General features: G+C 56.1%; 1 protein-coding gene across 1 annotated transcript in view; it reads right to left on the bottom strand.

Annotated features, from left to right (window-relative positions):
• The window catches only part of GRIK4 (glutamate ionotropic receptor kainate type subunit 4), a 501,670-nt gene extending 489,853 nt beyond the window's left edge, over positions 1-11,817 (bottom strand). The window contains exon 1 of the mRNA XM_061440611.1: positions 11,717-11,817. The gene's annotated coding sequence lies outside the window, so the exon portion shown is untranslated. The remainder of the gene's footprint in view (positions 1-11,716) is intronic.
• Between the last annotated feature and the right edge of the window lie 966 nt (positions 11,818-12,783).

Raw genomic sequence — 12,783 nt, 5'->3', positions numbered from 1 at the left:
AGCACCTATTAGAAGCTGGTACCATCCAAGCTGTTGGGGAGGCAATGCTGAGAAACAGACCCAGCCCCTGTGCCACCGGAGCTCATCTCTTGGGGAGACAGAGGATGACTTCTGCTGACCTTCCTGAAGCATCTGGCCACACAGTCTCCTGCCCTGGACCCTCTGCAACTGGTGGGCTGTTTAAGTTCCTCCCCTGCCGGGGCTGAAGGCTCAAGCAGAGACACCTACTGGCTCCTTGGAGAGGCACTGGCCACCATGAGAAGACACAGATACAGAGAAAAGGGGTGATGCTATGGTCCAGCTGTGTGGCTGCAGGTTACCCAGGAGTATCCGTAATCTCCTGGGTCAAACGGAACCAGTGACCCCTATGGTGTAAGTTGCGGAGAGGATATGCCAGAACATTTGAGGATGGACACTGGAGACGTGACAAGAGGGGCAGCATTCCTGGTCCAGGAACATGGGACAAAGGTCCACTCCGGCTTCTGAGGCCCAAGGTCAAGCCCCGAGCATCCCCCTCCGCTCACCACCTCCCCTGGGGAGGGGCTGAGGGGGAGAGCCAGCCTTGTGCTGATGGAAACGCACATCCTCAGCTGACTTTCCACAGCTCACCTGGTGCAATCGCCTTATTTGCTTTTGATGTGCACCCTACCTGGCACATCTCACGTTCCAGACTATTTACCCCGGACTCTGGCAAGACACCTACTTTTCAAAGGAGAATGGTATGGTATTGTTTTCATTCAGATCACCCGGGTGAGCCTTCTCCACCCAGCTGCTTACCCTGCGACCTGGGTCACCTGAACTTTCTGGCCTTCCCGGGGTGTCTGCAGCCTCACGTGGCCTCACAGAAGTTCGCGGGAGCAGGCTGTCACCTCAGTCCTCAGGCCCCAGTCCCCAGGACCCAAGGCCCAATCCATCATTTGACAGATTCAGAAGATATCTGTGCTCCCAGCCCTGGGGGTGGGGAAGCCCACCCTGTGCGGCTCTGTGGCAGGACCTGGCACCCAAGAGGCACTTGAGAAATGTGTGCTAGGAATGGACGTGACCAAGGATTGGGCACCTACCTGCCCTCCAGGCCAGCGCCAGCCTTGTAGGTTTCTCAGAGCACCCCACCCCCTCAGGTCCAGGCCATCATCTTCCTGCTAGGCTACTCTAGTTTGAGGAAGAGTCTTTTTTTTTTTTTTGGCCATGCCACACAGCATGTAGGATCTTAGTTCCCTGACCAGTGATCAAACCCGTGCCCTCCTGCAGTAGAAGCTTGGAGTCTTAACCACTGGGTTGCCAGGGAAGTCTCCATGGGAAAGAGTCTGAGCAGAAACACAAGTAGGAGGAGGCTTTGCCTTTTGCTCGTAAGGGCTCTTCACAACCCCAGGACTGGAAGGAGAAGAAGGGTAAAAGTACCTTACAGGGCTCCAAGGAAGGGTGCAGAACGAGGATTTGTGAGGAGTAGATTTGGCTCAGTATAAGGCAAAGCGTTCTGGTATTTTTTAGGAGAGAATCACTAGCGTTTCCTGAGCACCTTCTGCATGCCAGGCAGTATGCTGGGTGCTCCCACACGCTCCCTTGTTTACAGCTACCTGGCGAGGAGCAGCCTGCCTCATGAGAGGTCAAGAGCACGGGTGAGACTGCCAAGTCTAAACCTTGGATAAGCTATGCAACCTCTTTGAGCCCCAGGTTACTCACTGGTAAAATGAGACGATAGTCCCTACTTCCGAGGGCTGTCGGAAGATCAAAGTAATACTTCGAGAGCATCTACGGAACTCTCCTACACTGCTGGTGTGAATGGGAATTGGAAAAGTCACTAAGGAAAACACTATGGAGGTTCCTTAAAGCACTAAAAACAGAAGTACCATATGATCCAGCAACCCTACTTCTGGGCATACATATGGAAAAGATGGAAGCTCTACTTTGAAAAGATATATGCACTTCAGTGTTCATGGCAGCATTATTTACAACAGCCAAGATATGGAAGCAACCTAAGTGTCCATCGATAGATGAATGGATAAAGAGGATACAATGGAATATCAACTTCACCATAAAAAAGAATGAAATAATGCCATTTGCAGCAATATTGATGGACTTAGAAATTACCATACTAAGTGAAGTAAGCCAAAGACACATATCATCTGATATCACTTATATGCAGAACCTAAAAAATTGTACAAATGATCTTATTTACATAACAGAGTCATAGACATAGAAAACAAATGTATGGTTGAGAAAGGGGAAGAAGAGGGTTAAGTTGAGAACAGGAGATGAATAGATACATGCTGCTGCTGCTGCTAAGTCGCTTCAGTCATGTCCAACTCTGTGCGACCCCATAGACGGCAGCCCACCAGGCTCCCCATCCCTGGAATTCTCCAGGCAAGAACACTGGAGTGGGTTGCCATTTCCTTCTCTAGTGCATGAAAGTGAAAAGTGAAAGTGAAGTCGCTCAGTTGTGTCTGACTCTTCGTGACCCCATGGACTGCACCCTATCAGGCTCCTCCATCCATGGGATTTTCCAGGCAAGAGTACTGGAGTGGGGTGCCATCACCTTCTCCGGCTGCTAGATATAAAATAGATAAACAACAAGGACTGTTGTTTATCTATTGGACTAAGGACTATTGTCTAAGGACTATTGTCTATCCTCTGTCCACAGGATTCTCCAGGCAAGAATACTGGAGTGAGTTGCCATTTCCTTCTCCAGGGGACCTTCCCCACCCAGGGATCAAACCGAGGTCTCCTGCATTGCAGGTGGATTCTTTACCGACTGAGCCACCAGGGAAGCCACTATATAGCACAGGGAATGACAGTTACTACCTTATAATAAACAATCATAAACACACATAAAAGCATCTATAACACAGTACGTGCTTAGTAAAGCTAGACTTCAGAAGATGGGGAGGAGGAAGAGGAGGAGAAGAGGGAAGCAGGAGGGTGAGCTGAGGCTGGGAAATAGCCAGCAGAGACTCTGTCCACAAGATGGCATGTCCACAGGTAGGATGCTGACTGAATGATCTCAAGTTCCTTCCAGGAATAAGATTCTGTGATTCATTTAACCTCCCTGTGTTTCAGTTTTCCCAGCAATAAAATAGGCATTATCATTCTTGGACAAATGCTGCTTTATTCAATGCAATATTCTTAGCCTGGGGAAGAGCACTGCTTCCACCATCTGCAAAGGCTGCGGTGGCCTTCAATCAGTCTCAGGCGTGAGGACAGAGCCCCAGGCAAGGGGCAGCAGGCCTGGATACTGATGCGACCTCTCAACCCATAAACTCTTGTTTTTGACTAGTTACTGAAATTCTGAAAGTCTGGGATGATAATTCCTACCTGTCGCATCTACCTTTCAGGTTTGAGGCCATGTAAGATACCTGGGAGAGAAGAAATCTCCAAGACATCACAAGCCTCTGAATATGTGATACACACCAGGAGCTGGCATCGGCAGCCTCAGCAAAGGGCTGGTTGTGCTGACTGATGGAAGCTTGGGGGTGGGGTGGGCTCGGTGACAAGCTGTACCCATAAGCCCCCTAGGAAATGACTCCATGAGGGTCTTCTGGCCCTCCCTAAATCCACTCTAGTCCTCTCTACCTTTGAAAACGTCTGTGTTACCTCCAGAGAGAGAGATATCCTGTCACCAGCCTTGCCGGGAACATTTTTCCGTGACCTTACGAACAGTCCTAGATCAGGGAGATGCTGTAAAGATTCCTGACAACCACACTGTAACAGCAGGGCACCTCAGATTTCCTCCAGAGACGTCCTGTCATGCCTCTGAGAGTCCAATATACCCCAGTTAGACCCCGGGCCCTGGGGGGATGGTGAACACACAGACCCTTGCTGGTCTGGGCCAAGTGGGATCCAGGACCCTGTGGGGCCCCATCTCATCTGAGCTCACGAGAGTCTGGCTAAGGCTTCATGTGGCTCCCTCCTCCAGCATCCAGGCCAGGTCCTTACTCGGACAGCCTCTGTGTTAGATAAGACTGGCACACAATCAGCTACCACAGCAGGAGCTCCACTGGGGGTGGTCTGTTCCCCCAGTGCTGCCAGTGGCCTTCCACTCAGGGGTCAGAGAAATCAGGCTAAGGAAAGACAAGCACCAGAGTACATCAAGAGTTTGCCCCCTCCTCCAAGCCGGGCCTTGCCCACAGGGGAGTGAGGGAGCCGGAGGGGAGTCTAAGAAATTAGGGGAGAGTCAGCGCACATTTCACACACATGTGCCTGTGTGCTCACATGTCTGTGCACCCACACAGGCACACACACAGAAACTTTACCCCCAGGGTGTGAAATCAGACTGCTTGAGTGTAAATTCCAACTTTACTTCTTACTATGAAACTTTGGGCTAATTCATCGCCTGATCTGGATCTCAGCCTTCTCATCTGTAAAATGGGTATTATAGTACCTTAAAGTTATTAAGAGGATGAACTAAGATCCTATACGGAAAGCACTTTGCATCATGCCTGGCACATAATAAGTACTCAATGAACATTAGCTGGTATTATTGGCATTGGCATTGTTGTGAAGTCATCTGTCCATTTAACAAGTATTTATTGAGTACTTACTATGTGTCAGCTGAGTGCTAGAGTCAAAAATCCAAGGCCGTATCCCCGCCTTCAAGGAGTTCACAGACTGTTGCCTTAACGAATCAAGATCAGGTGCTTCCCTGGAGGTTCAGTGGTTGAGACTCCAAGCTTCCAAAGCAGGGGACGTGGGTTTGATCCCTGGTCAGGGAACTAAGATCTTGCATGCCTTGTGGTGCAGCCAAGAAAAAAAATTTTTCTTTTTTAAATCAAGCCCATTCTCCTTTTTAGTTCTAATCTGATTTTGTTGGGATGCCTGGATGGGACCAAATGACTATGAGTCTTTCTCTCCCAGCCTTCTCCCTCCCTCCTGGAGGCCACAAAGCCCAGTGAAAAGGATGCCCCAGCTCAGTGGACTCCTGCCTTATAACCTGGACAACTAACCTAAGCTCCCTGGACCTCAGGGCCCTCCTCTGCCTGGGGCTGGGACTAAACTCCCTCTAGACTTCTCTGATGACTAAAGAAACACCCCTGCTGCCTCCTAATAAGGCTTCCCCATTTCTCACCGACCTGACTAGGAATGGTATTCCATAACATCTTCAGAACTGAACAGGGCTGGAGAGACTCTGTAAAGATGAAAATGTAATCATACTTCTAACAAGAACAACTGTGACCATTTAGCAAGCACTTGGTGCACTGCTGAGACTGTCACAGGTGGGTATTATGTTCCTCATGGGACTGGAAGAGCTGGGGTTGGAATCCCATGCAGTCTGATCCAGGAGCAGCCACCGCCTCCCTGCCACCCGCCCACAGCCTCTGGAGGGGAGACAGGGTGCCCTGCTCAGGCAGAGAGGAGCAGACAGCAGACCCCAAAAGGTGACAGCAGCCCTTCATCCCTCCACTCAGCCTGCCCACTCGGAAGCCGTGCCAGGCTGAGGGCAGAAGCCACCCCAGCATCCCTGGAGCCCCAGGACACATCCATCCTCCTCGGCTTCTCAAACTTTTCTTTTTTTATTAAGTGTGCCTTGTAACCAGCCTCTCACTTACATTTAACATCCTCTGGGTTATTGATTTCTCATTTTATTAAATCCTCTGTTTTAACTCTGGCCCTTAAACTCCAATTCTAAATATGTGTTTACTTCACAATCATTCTTCTGTCCTGAGGGGTCACACCCTTCTCTACTCCCTCCCCCAAGGAGACTCCACGTGATTATCTCACTGAATCGGGAGCCGTGAGGTCGACCTTATCATACGGCCCAGATTATAGAGAGGAAACTGAGGCAATCAGTAGCCTGGTTTTCCCATTTCCCAGCTGGCTCTGTCCCGCGGGTCCACAACATAGGCCCTCCTCCCTCACAAAGATCTCCCCACCAGACTGTGTACACGCAGCCTTTCCTTGGCCAAAATATCCCCAGTGCACCCTGGCAGAAACTCCAGAGCCACCTGGTTTTCCCTGCTTCCTCTGAAAACTGCCCCCTGAGAAACGCAGGAGAAGGCAGGAAGGGTAAGCAGGACCCCTCCAGAGGAGGGGCAGGCCAGTGCCAACCCCGGGACTGAGCAACAAAGGGCAGCCTACTGTCCTCCAGACCCCTGTTCCATCCCCCACAACCCGGCCCCGCATCCTGGGAAAAGGCAGGTCCAGGATCAAGCAGGGGGCCAAGGAGGGATGGGAAGAGTCACAGAGGTCGAGGCCTGTGTGGCGGAGGAGCCCCAGCTCCCGGAGGCTGAAGGCCCGCCCAGCCTTCCTTTGCCCTCCTCACCCACCATATTCCACAAATATATCTCCATGACAGACATTTGTTAAACATGAGTTGAGGCCACTTAAATAAGACAAATATTAATATTTATTTCAGAGCTGCTCTGTGCGAGGCATGATCCCCTAGAGGTGACAGGTAGAGGGGGTGCTGGGCACAAGGGTCCCACTTTCAGGAGGGGAGGACCGAGAGGGCGCCCAGCAGGCTGGGGGGTGAAATTCAGGCATCAGAAATGCCTAGAAGCAGCCCCCAGGGCAGCAAGTGCCCCGAGGCATGCGTCTTTGCAAAAGACTGCTCAGCTGCAAGCTAGGACCCCAGAGCTACCTGGGGGGACCCCTAAACGCCCCATCACTCTCCTCCCAGCATGTCTGGGCACACACTCCCCAGCCTCCTTCAGACCTGCCTCCCCTCCTGGCTCCCTTGTTCCTGAAAGAAAACCGAGGCTGGAAATCTCGAAGTTCCCTCCGACACTTCCTGCTCCCTCATCTGCGTGCCCAAGCTGTCAGCACGTCTGCCGCTCCTTGGAAATGCCACTCAAGTGCACCCCCTTTCTGCCGTCACCCTCATCCAAGTCCCTCACCCACTCTGGGCACCCAGTTGCCTCTGCCCAAGGATGCTGAACCCTTCTCTTTGGCTCTCAGGGTTCTGCAGACTCCAGTTAGTTCTGCCCCAGCCCTGTCCCCCTTTCTCCCCACCGAGAGGACCCAGCCTCACCTGTCCCATCCCTTCTGCCCATCACCCAGGCCCCAGGGCACCCCCCATCCCCACTTGGCCTGTGCATCCCTGCACTCCAGCCCCTTGTGAACACCTGGCTCAGCCGGCAGCCACTGCAGGTTCATGCCCACACCGCACGTGCCAACCACACCAACCACGCCATGTGCCCACCTGTGCTCTCCACCTGCTCATAACCCTGCTGGAAGCGGTCCTGCCTCCCCGAGGTTCTGGTAACCCCCCAATCCCTGCTGGTCTGAACCAAGGTGACAGAGACGCTCAGTTGTTTAAAGAAAACCTGCGATGTATCTTTTCATAAAGAGGCTCTTCTTTCCCTTTTCTGGCCTCAGTCGAGGGGAAGGAAGCGGGGTTCTGAAGCGCTCCCTGGTCTGAGCCGTGGGCTACACCGCAGGGCCCCCTGTGGGCCCCCTTCCTCATCTGTAAGAGATCATCAGGTCTAATTCACCGGGTCTCTGGGGTGACCGAGAGAAATGAGCCAACTTTGCAGGCAATACAACATTAAATTGAGCCTCTACTTCCTTCCCACCATTTCTCTCAGCTGGTACTGTGGCTTAAAATGGTTTTTTCCTATTGGATTTGCTACAGGTAAGGCATACCCTATTTTATGTAACCATATATTATAATCAAGTAACAACTATTTCTCACATTCCTACTAGGGGCAGGGGCCAATTTCTGGGATGTTGAAGGACAGGGCTTGCTCCTTTGGAGTTGAGGATGTGCCAAGGCACCAAAGGCCTTGTTCTTTAGGGGATCGGCCATCCAGGTGGGAGACAAGCAGAGACAGGTAATTATATACAGCAGGCAGGCGCTGGGAGCTAAACCACAGAGGCTGTGTGGGAGGAGCCACCTGGGGACACTCCCTGGGCACCTCCTGGGCTGACAAACCACGGTCCCTTCTGCTCACATTCATGCCAACAACAAGCCTTTCAGGCAGAAGAGACTATTCCCATTTTACAGGTGAGGCAAGTGAGGGTCAGAGAGGTTAAGCAATTTGTTCACACCCATGGAGTGACACCAGAATAGGAACCCCAGGTCTGCCTGACATGAGCCGCTGAAGCTGTCACACTTTGGGGATAGAAGGCCAGGGTGGGAGCAGAGAATCCCTTCTCAGGCTATACCTTGTGTGGCTCCAGAGGCACCCTGAAGGCTGGGAAGGGTGGGCAGAAAGGAGGAGAAAAGGACAAGGAAAAGCATAGAGTGCCTGGGGGGAGGGTAGGCAGAGAGAGGGCAGAGGGTCAGGTCCAGAGGCACAGAGCTGGGCCCAGCATGTCGATGCTGTAAACTCCAGGCCACAGTCTGGGAACTCCATCCAGGAACCCAAGGGGACCACTGATGCTCTGAAGACCGGGTCACATGTTCCAAACACCATCCTTTGCCAGAAGGCAGGCCAGGTGGAGGTCAGGTGCCTGCAGCCTCCCCAGAGAGGAGGCTATGTTACCATAACCCAAGGCTGGGCCACTGAAGCCCCATGTGGGATAGTAGCCAGGGGAAAAGGTCAGGCTGGGCACCAGCAGTGTCCCAGAGAACCAAGGCTCAAGCAACAAGGTGCAGGAGGGTGGGATGGGGGAGCTGAGAAGTGCAAGGCCCCCAGGCCATGTGCCTGGGAGAACCAGGAACTCTGCAGGCCGGGTTCCACAGGAAGCCATGGGCTGCGGTGGGGGTGGGAGGACAGCCAGGGTGCCAGTGAAGCCAGTCTAGGGGCAGGGAGAACGCAGAACCACAGACCAGCCAGGCTGCAGACCGGGGCAGGGGTGGGGAGCCAGCGCCCCGAGCAAGGAGGAGTGCTGAGCTGACCCTGGCGAACGTGAGGGCTGAAGCCTGGGATGTGGAGAGGGAGGGCTGAACAGCAGCAAGACCTTAAAAAGCAACAAGTAGCTTCCCAGGTGGCACCAGTGGTAAAGAACCCACCTACCAATACTAGAAGACAACACGGACTCAGGTTCGATCCCTGGGTCGGGAAGGTGTCATGGCAACCCACTCCAGTATTCTTGCCTGAGAAATGCCATGGGCAGAGGAGAGAGGTAGGCTACAGGGTCACACAGAGTCGGACACGGCTGAAGAGACTGAGCACACGTACAATAGCACGAGAGCCAGGCTGGGAGTCCAGAGGCTTCAGGTGTGGCTGCAGAGCCTCAGACAAGTCATTTAACCTTTTCGAGGCTCAGTTTTCAGGGGATCAATAACACCTCCCCGAAGGGCAGTGGTATAGACAAAACGCTTGTCTGGTTCAGATCGAGTAATTTTTCTAAAAAGCATTTGGAAAACTGCGGAACTCAATCACGACGTAAGGGACTCGTACTATGCAGAAGCAACAAGAGATGTTTGCTTCCCACACGTATTCTCTGCCTGTTGCCCACCCGCGCCAGCCGCACAGCAACCGGCGTCATATTCAATGTTCCTCTTGTTTTCTGAGCAGGTTTTCCTCGTCTCCCAGGACAGGTCATCCTGCCCTCTTCCTTCCCTTCTTGCATCTCAGTCGGGCTGAGACTCATACCAGGCACAGCTGAGGCCCACTGTCCAGGAGGTCCTGTGCTCCAGCAGCTGGGACCTCCTCCTCAGAGTCTCCACTTATCTGCCACCAGGCAAAGTTCCCTCTCCATCCACAGGGAAAACCACATTGGGAAGCCAGACCAAGTAGCAGAGCCAGTCTCTAGGAAGAACTTTAGGTGCTGGGGAAAATGCTAACCAATGATCAAGATGCCTAGGGGGTGGGGGGGGAGGTATGGGGAAACAGAGAAAATCAGAACCTCTTCTCAACCCCCCTCCCCTAACCCCTGCCCTCCTCCACCCTCCTCTCCCAAGAACTCCAGGAGCCAGATTCATCTTTGGTCTTGGCTGGCAGGTCCAGAGGAGGATGGGGATGGAGCTAGAGAGGCAGGCAGGAGGCTGATGGGCAAGCCGGGGCCGCAGCTCCATGGACGGCTAGCTCCACGAGAAATGAACAAAACACGGAAAATTAAACAAACCCAGACACTGTAATGTGTGCATATTAGATTAACTCTCCAAAGGGTCATGACCTTGAGGAACACATCCAGCCAGTGAGGAAAATAATAAACCTGATTAATGAAGAGGCACGAGCTGCAGCTTCAGCAAATAGAGCCTGACGATGCCCAGCGGAGTTCCCGGGGTTCCTCCCTGAGCGGGACCAGAGCACAGAGGACCTCTCCCCAGCCCTCACCCATTCCACGAGCACAGACACTCCAGGAGCAAACAGGACCAGAGTCCTCTCTCTGGCAGCCCACTGTCAACCCAGACAGCCTCTCTCCCAGGGGATACCACGCCCACCATTGGCAGGTGCTCCTGGAAGCACCCCAGTCACCCAGGTGACCCACAGGGAGCTTAGATGAAGGCAGTTCTCCTTGTCCCTGGCAAGGCTCCGGGCACTTGGCCAGTCCCGGGATGTCTTGGTCTGGTCCCGACTGGCGCCCACTGCCTGGCTCCGGGGCCCAGCCAAGCCCAGGGGTCCCTCTGCTTTCCAGACAACCCAGGCCCTTGGGAGAACATGCCCAGGAGAGCCACTGGAGGGAGGCAGGGAGGTGGCACCTCGTGGCATCACCAGACAACAGCACCAGGAGGAAGATGGCAGCATGAAGTAGAGGTGCCAAGAGCTGTGCAGCCCGAGGTCCGGTGGGGGAGACGGTGGCCGCATTGCCCGGCCACTGCCAGACTGGCGGCCCAGAGGGCCCAGGTCCTCCCTGGCTGCGGGCCTCCCCAGCCCAAAGGCCCTCGCCAACTCTCCCTGGGCTCCAACTCCTCCCCCATCACTTTCCTCAGCTCAAGGGAGCCAGCGAAAGAGACACAGGTGCTCCCGGAGCCTAGAAACCCCTGTCCCAGCTGTCGCAAGCTGGCCCTCTCCTCTGGCCAGGTCTGAGCCGCTCACCGCTCGCCAGTCCTCACTAGAGAGGAGCTCGCTTTCAGCTCCCCTCCCCCCGCTCCGCCCCAGCCCCCTCCCCCATCACACGCCCAAATGCAGGTCTCTAGAGTTTCTCCCTCACTTCCCACTCGGGTGAACTAGGGTGGGATGGGTGGGAACCTCAGTAGTCCAGGGAAAAGAGGGTCGTTTCTGATACGACGCTATTCTCCCCGAAGCGAGACGGCGCGAAGGATTGGGGCGGGGGGGGGCGCGTGTGGTGGTGGCCAGAGTCCAGGGCAGGGGCCGGGGGCAGTCGAGGCAGATGGCAGAGAGGACTGGAGGAGGGGGCTTCGTGGGCTCCGGGCTGGGATGGGGCACTGTAGCCGGGGACCGAGACGACCAGAGAAGCGGAGGGTGACGAGGTGCGGGGGAGAAGCGCCGGGGTGGGGAAGGGGCCGTCATCCCTGCAGGGGGCAGAGGGAGGGCTGGGAGTTGCACAGGGGCAGAGGGAGGACCAGACCGGGAAGACGGCGAGCCCGGGGAAGGGATGCGGAGGGAGGGAAATGGGGATGGAGACCGGAGGAACTACGGGCGCAGAGCGATGGGGGTTCGGAGCCCGATCGGGAGACGCAGAGACCGGAGTGCAGGGGACAGGCTGGCTGAAGGCGGGAGACGGAGGGAAGGGCGCAGGGAAGGGGGTGGGGGCGGGGGCGGGGGCGGGGTGCGGGGCCGCGGCCCCGGAGGGCAGGAGAGGCAGAGACGTCAGAAGTAGGGAATCCGGGCGCGGGAGGGGGCGCGCGCGGGGCTCCGCGCGGATGGGACGCGGGGGGCGCGGGGGCAGCGCAGGTGCGGGCCGGGGGCGCCGCGGCGGGCCCTGCCCTTACCTGGGCGGCTCCGCACTCCGGGGGCTGAGCTCGGGCCGGGCGCTGCTCCGCCGGCCGCCGGGCTGTTGTTTTCCTTTTTTTTTTTTTCGTTCTTCCGCAGCCGCCGCGGCGGCTCCAGCGCGATCCGCCGGCAGCTGAAGGCAGAGTCTGTGTCCGGCTGCGAGCGAGCGAGGAGCCGGCAGCGCGGGAGGAGCGCGGCCGAGGCGCGCGGCGCCGCCCGGCGGGCAGCGCGGGAACTACGGCGGCCCGCGCACGCCGGCCGGGGGGGCGCCCCTTCGGGGCCCGAGCGCCGAGCCGCCCGCCCGCCCTCGTAGCCCTCTCGCCCGGCGCGCTCGGGGCCCAGGCGCCGGAGGAGAGCGGCGGCGAGGGGCCCGAGCGACCGTAAGCAAACTTGCCGCCACCCCGGGGACCGAGGCCGAACGAGAGGCGCGGGGCCGGGGCCGCAGCTGCACGCAGGGTCGCGGGGGGCGCGCGCGACCAAGCGGCCTCAGGACGCGGTGCGGGCGCTGCGCTGGATCGACCTCCGGGGGACCCCGGGCGAACCCGCACCCAGCACCGCCCTGCGCAAAGGGGTGCCCACCCCGCGCAAAGGGGTGCCCACCCCGGCCTGGAGGAGTTCGAGCCCGGCCCGCTTCGGCGGGCAAAGGGCGCCTCCTGGTGGGGCTCTCGGGGAACAGCGCGAGGGAAGAGCGTGCTGGTTTCTGGAGACTGGCCTCGGTGGTGGCTAGGCTGGAGGAGTGTGAAGTCGGCGGAGAGAAAAGAACAATTTGTTCCAGGAGGCTGGAGACAGACGGCTTGCACTTAGTAGTTCCAGGGCACTATTTTATGAATACAAACATCTTTGGAGGAGCCGTCAACCTCATGCCACGGATGAGGATCCCAGCCCAGGAGCCTGGGCTTCAGGTAAACGAGGTAGTGAGCATCAGGACCAGGGGGGCAATCAAGCTTTCTGACATGCCTCCATAGCTCATTGTACTACATCACCGCTGTCCTCCGGAGGAGCTGGGGAATCGGGGATCCTGAGGAGGAAGATCTGAGGACATGTGACCTCAGAGGGGGACTTCCTC

The sequence above is a fragment of the Bos javanicus genome, chromosome 15, assembly GCF_032452875.1.
Source record: "Bos javanicus breed banteng chromosome 15, ARS-OSU_banteng_1.0, whole genome shotgun sequence".
Classification (NCBI taxonomy): Eukaryota; Metazoa; Chordata; class Mammalia; order Artiodactyla; family Bovidae; genus Bos; species Bos javanicus.
This window is presented reverse-complemented; position numbering and strand designations above follow the sequence as displayed.